Below are 12,006 nucleotides of genomic sequence, written 5' to 3' on the forward strand. Positions count from 1 at the left end.
TCTATTAGTTCCATGGAGGTTTATTGAACATTTTTTGAGTACTAAACCATCTGATCAAAAAAAATTTTAAACATAACCAAGCTTAGAGCAATGGGGAAAGCCAATTATTGATAGAAATGATTGAGTGTATCCCTTTCTGTCAAGAACTCCTACATTTTTGAGGCAGCATCATTTTTGGCCAACTTCTCCGAAGTGCCTCTACTTGATAAAGAAGTAAGTAAGCTTCAATAAACAAGAAGCAGAAATACAGAAATAACCCCTACCTAAGGTGATAAGTCCAATGCAGTGGCAGGTAACAAATCTTGGTTGAAGGCCAGAACCCTTTGGAACATGGTAAAAAGGTAGGTTGTCAAGGTGTGGAACCTTTCATAAACCCTGCGTACGCATAGCGTGCGTACAGGTACCGTGTTGCAGTGCACAGCAATACTTCCTTCAGTCTTCTGTTGCTTAACGTAAAAGCTTGACGTCGTTGTTCAACCCTGAGCTCCGATTCCATGAGCGCAACTTCACCAAACACCAAAACCCTACGTTTTGCGGCTTCTTGAGCCTGTAGCCCGAGAGCTTTACACAATATGAGCGTTGTGACGGAGTGTCTGTTCTACGACCTCCAACTCACGTTGAAGATCTTCCGGTAGCTGAACGCTTTCCGCTCCTTGGCAGCTGCCTCCTTATCTAACAGCTCGTTGGCTGCACGGTTCGTCAAGAGCGCTCTTGAAGCCGTCGTGTTCAATGACTCGAAGAAACAAGTTCAATCGGGTTGGCCAGAAGATCTCAACCGCCATGAGAAAAATAAAATTAGTATCTGGTCTAATCCTGAAAACTGGTTCGAAGGACCATTTTGAATGTTTATTTGGACAGCATAGCACTCTGTACTAGTATACTAGTGTGACGGTGTCCAGTAGTGGTTTTTTTGCCATGTCATATCTAATCATTTTGGTGATTGGTTTTTAACATATTTTACGTTTTAATTACGAAAAAAATTGAATAAACATCAAGTGTACCCTTAATCTTGTGAGTTTCTTCGTTTTTTTTTAAATTCTTCATTCAATTTATCTATTCTAACGTAGGCATCAATCATGAAGCACATAGAAAATTTGTAGGCTACATCCTTGGCTTTAACGCTTAATTTATAAAATTTATAAATTGTTAATTAATTTTTCTTTGCTTGAGTTATTACAACATACCTCAAAATCTTTTCGCAGGTCAACTGACATGCTGTGTTGGTTGTATTTCAATCCGCCCATATATTCTTGAGATTTCGCAGCACAGCCAATTGGGGAAAAAAAGTCGATAGATTTTATTCTTATTTTAATCGCTTCTGTGCACTTGTTATATTCTTCATGGAGTGCCTATGGAGAAAAAAATATTTTCAGATTTCGTTCAACTAAATGTACACTTTGTTGTGCCTATGTATAACACAATGAACTTTCACATACTGTTTTGACAATGAAAATATTAAAATATACCTTATTTTTGGCGATGGAATGTTGTTTTTTTTTATCAAGGTACTCCCTCAAACTTAACCGTAAAGGTATATCTTGTGCTGAATGTGACATTTCTGTTTTTAGAACATTTTTCTGTTTCGGGAGCTGTGAATAGAGCTGAACATAGGAGATGCTGACACCTAATGTTGTTTTTGACGAGAGAGACTGAAACTGATCTGCCACTTCAGTATTCAGCTCTGCGAATGACAATCAATAGGGCAAATGATATATGACAGTAGTGGTGCCTAGATGGCAAAGAGAAAAGGGGTTAGATGGGAATATTCACACAAATCTATACTACAATTACTACCTGTGGCAAGGCTGTTGGCCATTAGGGTATGAAATGTGCAACGAAACAACTGGACAGACATGCACAGAGTCACAGATCACTTCAATAATTCAGCTATAGAAAATATAACATGAATGAGTCTAAATTAGACATAATTGCTTTACGGTGTCCAGTCGATACTTATATTCACTTCTTGATGCTGAAGCACTGGAAATAATTTTTACGATCGGTGTAATAACGTCTGTTGTTACGGGGGTTAGAGAAACTAGGAGTTCTGAAACGACCAATAAGAATGGTAAGACCGGTTAATGATCAATAATATACTGGAATTAGACGAAACGATTAAGACTAAGAGTGTCCCGCCCGTAGAGTTTTACTTTCACGGTAAGCTGTTCTGAGAGACGGGCTGAAAGCAGGCTGGTGCTGCTGGATTGGTCCAATCTTTTGGCACCCGAGAAGATTGAGTATAAGAGCGGGTCATATTGAACTCCACTGCTTAGACCACAATCTCCCAATCAGAAAACGGTGCTAGGCCGAGTACTGATACTACGACTACGAGAGCAAGAGCGAGAGCGAGAGCGCTTCTCAGGTCCAGCGTTTGTGAGACCAAACTTCGGACTCTCTAATGAGCGGAAACACCACCGAAAATTAAGAGATTGGTACCCACTGTAAAGGACTAATGCCCAGAACCCCAGAAGCAGGGTTGGGTCCAGTCCAAAATCCGAAATTCCAGAGATAATTGATTGGTTCAAATCCTGAGAAATGTGTCTCCTTTATAAAAGATGAAAGGTAAAGCAGAGCAAGGTAGGTAGAAAATGGAAGAATTCAAACCTTCGAAGAAGATCATCCGAACCCATACTCATGATGATACATTTGGGATCTATGGCGTTCAGGCCAGTGACGTTCTGGCCAGCGACATTCAGGCCAGTAAAAAAATATGAATGAATGAACACATGAATGTTGAATGTGAAATATGTGATGTATATGAATGAAAGAATGAATACACAGTGGATTAAAAAAAAAATGCGTGATTATTTGCAAGTAAATAAAATATGTCAAATTTTGAAAATAATGCGAACGAAATGCTATATGTGAAACAACCTCGTGTAGCACGTAGAAGTCTGGTGCGAGATGTTCAAGGTACGTTACAAAGTCTGGCAACTCTGCAACTTATTACCCGCGAGAGTCAGTTTGTCTTTAAACACTATCGAGTGCACTTAATTCAAATTTATGGGTTAGCCGTAAGCATTCGAAGAAAGATTGGAGGGATTTGGAAGTTACAGAAGAAGAAGCTGAATTTGAGTCAGACTATGGTTTCTAGTAATTAAATGCCAAAATTATGTGACGAAAAGCAAAACAATTCAATTTGATAATATGATGCACTGTTAATTCATTTAAAAATTTAAATAAAAAAAAACACTTGTTGGGGAGTCTTAACAATAAAAGACAAAAAAAATAAAAAAAACACTGTTCAAGTCTTCTAAAGTAAAAAAAATGGACACTAAAATTGAGTGATAACACTCCAAAACAATCAAGTGATCGAGCACTCAGACTAAAAAAAAATAAGACTAAAAAAAATTGAGTGATAACATTCTCTAAAAATATTGAGTAATAAAACTCTCTCCCAAAAAATCGAGTGATAACGGTCTCTCCAAAAAATATTACTCCCGGTGCCATCCGGGAGTATCAATAAGACTGCAAAATAATTGAGTGATAACACTCTCAAAAATATTTATAAGCCTTTCGTGATCCAATGTTGATCCAACGGATCCATTGGAGAGCGGAGAGTACGAACTCCTCAAGGAATAACCTATACCCGTTCCGGCCGTGAATTAGGCCTCAACACCAGCAACTGAAGTTCCAGCCCCGGCAGTACCTATCCAACTGCCAATCCCAACCCCGGGCAAGTCGAGAAGTAGGATTGGATCGGGCAGCGAATCAGAGCCGGAGAGCCAATAAAAAAAATTGTTTTCCTTTTGTCTTGTGCGAAAATACAAAAACTTGTAAAAATTAAACTGTCTATAGCCTACTTAATTTAAAAAATGTTACACTCAGACAAAAAGAAAAAATTGTGGAAAGGTAGTTACGAAGAAACCCTAGCCGGTTAAAACAAAAAAAAACGCCCCCAAAAAAGACAGACTGATCCACAGGATACAGAGGCTGAAATCCCGGAGGTTTAAAGACATCAACAGTCGAGACGAGCTCCTCTTAGAAACAACGATGGTACGATGAACCTTCCGCGTAGTAGATCCACGAGTTGGGCATCTGGAAGTGACTTGCCACTAAGAAAAAGACACGGTATTCCGAATGAACTCCAGTCATTTGTCGCAGGACAGAGAGTAAAAGAAACACATGAAAGAGCGTATGCACAACTATCACCAGAAGTGCAGCCTCGAATTTAATCGGGTTTAAAACAATAAGTTAATAAAGAGAATTAAAAAATAAGTTTTATACAATAATATTTAAAAGCACCAGACCAACGCTGACCGCATTCATAAAGCAGCAGTTCACCCAATTATTGGTGGACATGAAATAATTTGTAAACTGTCTGTTTAGCACAGACACACAGGTCTTTCGTATGGTTGATACGCTACATCACCATGCATTACAAATTCTCGTTATAAACCAGGAAGTACCGATGATGCGACGGTCGATAAACACCCTATCTTAGGATGGGCTATATCGTGTTTGCTAGACGACCAGATGAACGCTACTACAGCGCTTACAACCCAAGTAGAGATTATACCAGGAGAAGAGCAATAGAGTGTCAAAACGCACTTTTCCGCCTTTTGTGGCCTCGAGAGCCTCGGTATCCTGAAAGATGAAAAGACTGAGTGTTCTTTATATCATGAAGAGTTGAATTCCCGCCGTCAGTAAATTGTGATTGTTTTTCGGAAAGAATTTCTCCAATCCTTTTTTAGGGGCAAAGAAATCATCGCATCACCAACATGGTGATGCATCAGCCAATTTCGCGCCGAATAGAGATTTTTCTATTACCACTATCAAACCATAAACTTGGATTATGGGCCGGAAAGGATGGAGCCGGAACGTTAAAGTTTTTATTTCGATTCCGGTCCCATTAAAGGCAAAATTTTGGGCCCGGAAAAGTTGGGGCCGGATTGACTACATAGCATAAGAGGGACCATGATCTTGATTCCAAGTAATGAATCACACCCACGATCTTCATTTTGGTCTTTTGCTACCCTTTTCTTAGATCCCTTTTGGTGATCGACCGAACTCTTGCTGGTCGTTTTCTAGTGACAATGACCATAAATTGTTTGGAGAGTGAGAACATCAAAATTATATTTGAAGTCTTGGAGAATTTTGAGCATGTGGTGTAGAACATTTGCAAACAAATCAGAATTGATTCTTTTTATCTTTCGTCGCCGACATAATGATGGAACCGGTGCCAAAAGCCCGCAATTGGTAAATGAAGACGTTCCAACAACACAGTGGAGACATTTTCCAGTTGTAACAAGCTCATGCAAGCGCTTCACCTTCCTATTTCGGACCATATCCAGTCTGTGAGGAAAGTTGAACTCCAGCTGGCCTTCCGGCATTGAATTGTGTTTGCGGGTGTAGTCTCATAGTATATCTATTTAGTAAATTTCATCCCTAGCGTTCTTGACGATACGTTTTCTCTCCTCGACGCGTTCTTTCTCCCTCTACACGCAAAAATTTGGAGTGTTCTACTGTCAAAGAACACCCCGTTGGATAATGCTAAACTCTCGGCGGCAAAGATAAAATAAAAATTCTTAAATCAGTTGAGGAGAGCGTGCTTTCACGAACAGTTACTCATCGTCCAGCCCAAAGTCTCATCCCACGCGCCCTAACCGATACGTCTCGTCTCCTCGACGCGTTCCCTCTCTTCGACGCGCCTAAAATTTGGGTTTTTTGCTGCCAAAGAACATCCTGTTGAGCAATGCTCAACTCTCCCAGGAAAAGAAAGCAAAAGAATCTTAAACCAGTTGAGGTGAGCGTGCAGCCACAAAAAGTTACTCACTTCTCCTAAGATGGCTTGTTGAAAAAAAATTATATGCAAGTTAAATGGACGATTTTTTTGCTGGAAGACCATTATGATTTTTTATTTTGTGCTGCATATCTGAAAGAAAGTAAACCACAGTAATACAAATTAAGTTGTATTCACAATATTTTGTTTTCGTACTTAACCGTTGTTTCGTACTTTCTTCGTGATATTAAACAAAATGCAGATTTAAAACTATACGAGAGATATGGCAAAAATAGAGATGAAATTTAGCAATCCTGACAACAAATCCAAAATATTTCATTTTAAACACTTGTTATTGGCTGCACCGCCAATATGTCGGAAATTTTTGCATTTCGGTTTATCAACACAAAATTAATGTCGGTTAAATTTCGAGAAGAATATGAGGTCTGTATTTTTACACAAAATTTTGTTAATGAATCTGTTTTTTGTAGAGACATTGGCAATTTAGAAAATGGAGGAAAAGATCACCAGGAGGATCCTTCTTCGGCATATCTGGTTAAACTTCTTCTCTTGTTTTTTTTTCGAAAAAATCACTAAGTCTTCTTCTTTGTCTAAAACTACTGCTGGGTTACCGATACCATAATTTCATCGACAATATCCTTGAGACTAACGCCTACCAATCTGCTTGAACCATCTAGTTCTGCCTCTATCTCTTTCTCTTGGTCTCCCCCTCTTTATTTATGCCTCCTTTTAAATTCTTCTTCACAGACACATGCATTTTAGACGTGTTTTATCCCAGTAATATGAACCGTGGCAGCCCGATCTGCTAACTAATAGACCATTGTTGACTAGGGAGGGAGGGGGCACGGGAAGACGTTGGGACATTTAAAATGGCTTAGGTGAACCCCTCTTCACTGACTCCCTCTTCTATGGGTGCGCAAAGTCCCTCCATCCCCCACCCCCACTAGAATTTCCTTCTGGAAGGCTTCGGCTGCGGGTCTGCCACGTAATACGCTAATTCTAAGGCACTTCCATTCATATGCACACTCTGAACCCTTGAAACCAAATGAAATAAAAAAGTAGAAAGATTCTCTGTTTCGAATGAACTAAACTTGTTACTGCGACAGAAAGAAACACAGAATGACAAAAAAAACATGAGCATGAAAGAAAATATAAAGAAATTTTTGTTGGAGCTCTTCTGCTGGACAACTCTTCCAGCTACCATCCTTGTCTAAAGCGGCTGGATTAATTGACAAGTCTTTCTTGAATCACTAGACACGGCATCGTCTTCGGCATTCGCTAGCTGCTCACCAGGTTCTTGGGTTGTCAAGGAAAGATTAATGTAAAAATCGTGCACGAAATTGTCGCTCAGATCCCGGGAAAAACTACCACTACCGCTGGTAGGATTGATTGATCCTTGGGGACAATTTTTATCTCTATTTATATGCTTTAATTATATGCTTAAATATCAAAGGATATCCTTAATGCATGCCATGGGGACAATTTTTATCTTTATTTATATGCTTAAATTATATAGTTACATATTAAATGGCATTTGCTTATTTGTTTCCTTTCTTTTTATGAGTTATAAGTCTAAAGTTTCTATGTGTTTTTGTCTAGTCTGGTGAATACAACGAAGTCGTCGAAAACGTAACATTCTGTAAGGCCTACACTTTGTATTAATATTGAGCGAACTTTTAGGTTAACATATAGAAATTTATCTTTCGTGAAACGTTGATTCTATGCTGAATCATTGCTGGTATGTCTTTCTTTTTAACCAGGTTTTCCATGCTAAAACGCTGCAGTTTTTTCATTCGATTGGACTCAGCATGTTCAAGCTAGTTTGTTACGCTTCTCCAGGTGAAATACCTAAAGACAGCTATTGCTGCTTTAGGGTATGTATACTCACTGATAGGTGGCGCTAATAGACACAGAATTCATATACTTGAGACTTCAAATTTCAGCGATCGATATTTAAAATATTCAATCTAGACTTCAACTTTAACGTTCAACATTGAAAATTCTCTTTTAACTTGGCGTTGTATATATCAGAAGCCCTGTACGGGTTCTTCTGGAAAACAAGCGTTCTTGTCGCAAGGCTAGGCGCTTATACGCCGCGCATATAAATTTCAAGTTGGCCTACAATGTCATAATATTTCATTCGAAAATGTCAATTAGAAAGTTTAAGAATGGACAACTCTGATTCTCTGAATGAAAAACGTGAACGATTGGTGATCTAACAAAAGCCAGATGGATTGCTCCAAAAAATTAGAGCGCCATCTGTTGTTTTGCTATTGTGTTTTTTTTTTCAAAATCACCGTTAGATGGCGTGGAAGGAAGACTACCACTACCGCACGATCATTCAAGGGAAGGATAGCTTTTAAAATGGATCCCAATAATTGAGAACACTCCGTAGAGCTCCATGCAAATTACCCACGCCGGGTATTCGTCCCCTCATAAGTGCGGGTTGGAAAAAAAGGAGGAAGAAAGGGACTAAAATGGGCAAAAAAATTAATGTATTTTACATTATTTACAATTATTTTACATGATTACAATTGACTGTACATTAAATATTATGCGAAAAATCTGAAAATGACGACTGTTGTTGAGTTTGTGAAGCTCTTCATTTCAGAGTTTTTTGCGTCTTCCTAGTTTAACCAGTTCTATAGTTATCCTCCTCTAAAGTAACGTAATTTGCATTGAGATTGAAGCCAAATGTGTATTTTTCTTTTATTTAAAGAAAAAAATGAGTCAACGGCTCGGTCATTGTTCTTGAATACAACGAATGTTGATCGAGCAACCAAAATAATTATCTTGCAATCGCTGAGCGTTTTGGACTATTGGGTAGTTTCGGATTAAGTTATTGTTCGATAACAGTTATTGGAATTTGTTTTCCATTTTTGTTTTCAACATTCAAAACAATTACTAAATTTCCTTCGAAATAAAAAGCCCTTAATTTTGCAATATTGATATCGCAAACAATCTTTGCTGGCAAAACAAAAAACAATTTTTAGAGTGACAGAATTAGTATCTACTTCATTAATGTTTCTCAGGCCATACTTTTTTTACATATAAGACATTAACTTTCCCTTCCCAGTTTACATTGACAGTCAGTTCATTATTGTTGATTACCTTTGGATGTGTCGGAATTGATCTTGTTGAGCTTTTATTTTCTTTTTAGAACTTTGAGAAGTGAACTCACAGCTTGAACTTCCGATTTTTCATTTTCTGTTATACAAATTTGAAATTCAGTTTTGAAACGACATGCATGGGATAAAAATACAGTCACGTGTGATGTTGGGATGGGATAAAAGTGCTAGGGGGTAGGTGGGTATTTCAAATTTTAAAAAATCGGTGTAAACGAGAAATAAAGCCAAAAAACGATCGCTACAACAACCCCCAAACCCTTCCAAGTGTGTCGTTAGTTTCTCCGTTCAGTCCGTTTAACACATAGACGTGAGCCTTCATCGACACAACAAAAAGCCAATCATCAATTTGATGCATGGGCTTATTGAAATCGACTACGAAGTGTCTGAAAACTGACACCAAACATCAAAAGAATTATCTCTCCCGACCCCTGCAATCAATCAATCAGTCAATGACTGCAAATACTCTCCCTTTTCCAACTCTTTGTATATTACAAACTACCAACAAAAAGTATTATTAATTATGTACCAATTAGTTTCCCTTTTTCATTGATCACTCCAAGTAGTTTTTAAAAGTTGGGAACAGTCTCGGAATCCAATTTCATCTTTTCCATGCTATTATTCATGTAATTGCATCTTTAACTTCGCCATCCTGTTAATATAAAAAAACGTAAATTTTAGAATTGGTGAAATTTTTTTAAACGCCAGTTTTCCAATAATAATAAGAATTGAAATAATTATGTTTATCTTTTCCCACCATGTTGCCAAAACTTCTTGCAACATTTTGTCTGAAACGGTTATATATTGGTTCAGATAAGGGGCCATCATCATTTCATTTTTTACTGCTTCTTCAGCAAGAATCATGATTGGAACTCTTACAGAATTAGCTTTGAAAAATTATCTGCGAGATACCAGTAGCTTTTGTATCTCGTTTTTGTGTGTTTCGATTGTGTTTAGTTCCTCAGTTATCGAATCATTATCGCTGTCAATAACAACGATTTCAGGATCGAAAATGTTTTCCACGGTGGTTGCCATTATGTCCGTAAAAGGTCGTCGAGAAAAGACGATTTATAGACACTAATTTTGAAAATACAAAAAGGAAAATACCATAAAATATACTATTTCACAAATACCTCATTTCAATGCATTAGAATTTAATTTTCTCTTTGCTGGGCAACTTCATGTAAGTAACTAACTAGTCGATAAGGATATATATCAATATGTAACCATACTAATTACCGCACGCCGATGTTAACGATAAATATTAAAGTATAATTCAACGTACCATACTTGAAGAATAAATGGGGGAGAGTTGATAACGACCAGCTCTTTTGAATTGTCCCTCATTTAACGCCAGCGCATGATGACGTCACCAAGGAACATGACCTTTCCACAAAAGTTCCTCTCTCCCATCCAACAAACATTCGAATTTTTTCAAAGTACGGGGTCTTTAATATTCATCATTTTGGTCCTCCATATATTAGTATTCATAATTTCATTAGATTAGAGCCATTAAAAATCCCTTTTTTATTCATCTGCTAATCAGCATTTTTTTATATAAAAAAAGGCTCAGCGTTTCGGGAGAGAAAGACCTTTTTTCTTTGTCAAGACATTTTGAAGAACAGCAGTGTATTGAACACCATTAATCATTGTAAGAACGTTGTCATCCTCTTCTCCACGGACGTTCAATTGAACGCCACCGATGCCTGTTACATTCCAAGTGACTGATGTGGGAGTATAATTATGCATGTAAGATTCGTCATTACACATGTGATAGGTCGCCCCGGAATCTGCGTACCAGAGATGCTCACTCATAGGCGCCTGACTTGCTCCGAAGGCTAAAAAACTTACTCAATTTTTTTGGTTCTGGTGAATTTTACTGTTCAGGACGTGTCTTTGATTCATTCTTTTCATCTCCAATGCTTTTGTGACATACGGCTTCTGAGTGATCGTAGGTTTCTACAGTAAGTGCATTTTTCGTCTGCATGTCTGGCCTCAGCATTAATTGGTCTGGAACACGTTGACTCAGAGTGATTGATTTTACCACAATAACCGCATTCTTCTCGTGGTCTGTTTTTTTCCGAGTTGAAGTTTCGTTTTTCCCGACTATGAGGTGGTCTAACTGATTCTGAGGTTCGTCTTTCCCAACTGTGAGTAGATCCTAAATCGGATTTGGCGGCGAATGCTTCCGTGTCGGTGTTGGCTTTAATGATCTTGCTGTTTAGATCTGGATTTATAAAAACGTTCTAATGTTGTTCATTCAATTAATTTGGTAATCTTGGTCATGATCTGAGACTGAAAAATCGGGCTACCTAAGTTTTCAAGTTGTTGAGCCAGTTCTTTAATGGAAGTGATGTGTGACATCATGCTGTGCACTTTCAGAAATTGATAGTGGAAGAATCTGGCTTGAAGCACGTGAGTACTTGCTGAAGCATTTTGCAGGTACTGAGCAGCTATTTTAACCCAGATTGGGTCAAACTAGCAGTTTACAGTTCACAAATAATGCGTGCTGCTCTTTGGGAAAGATAGTCGTCATCAGGATTTCTCTGGCATCTGCATTCCTTGCTTTAGTTATTTATCGAGCTTGGAATTAGTTATCGAGCCAGAATTGACATTGAATTTACACAGAATAGAATTGAGTTCTGTCTCCTTCGACTTCCCCTGTTTAGGTTACATTATTAGAGCAAGTGGGTTAACGATCTGATAAACAAATGTTCTTTGCGTCGTTTTCAGTGTAATTACCTCTAGTATGTCTAGAAGATCATTTTTTTCAAGAATCAGCCAATAATTGTACTTCCATAGTTTAAAGTTCATTTGGCCGTTTCCTGGCCTGGCTTAGTTTTGATTTAAAGTCAGACATAGCGGAATATTTTATTTATCTCCGGGACCATAACCTGTCAATATTAATAGTGAACACACATGGAAAAGATGAGATGATTGTGAGGGATAGATATTACCAGATTAAGATGATAAGTATTTCAAGTCTTTTATAGAGATAACGAGAAACAAGAGAACAAAAAGAACGTAGGAAACAGTAGAAGATACGTTTCTTTGGAAACGACATTTTATAGAAAACAGACGTCTGAGTAGGTTTACATGGATTAATGGCGGGAAGATTGCGATGTGTAAGGTCAACCT

The sequence above is a fragment of the Daphnia pulicaria genome, chromosome 1 (assembly GCF_021234035.1).
Source record: "Daphnia pulicaria isolate SC F1-1A chromosome 1, SC_F0-13Bv2, whole genome shotgun sequence".
NCBI lineage: Eukaryota > Metazoa > Arthropoda > Branchiopoda > Diplostraca > Daphniidae > Daphnia > Daphnia pulicaria.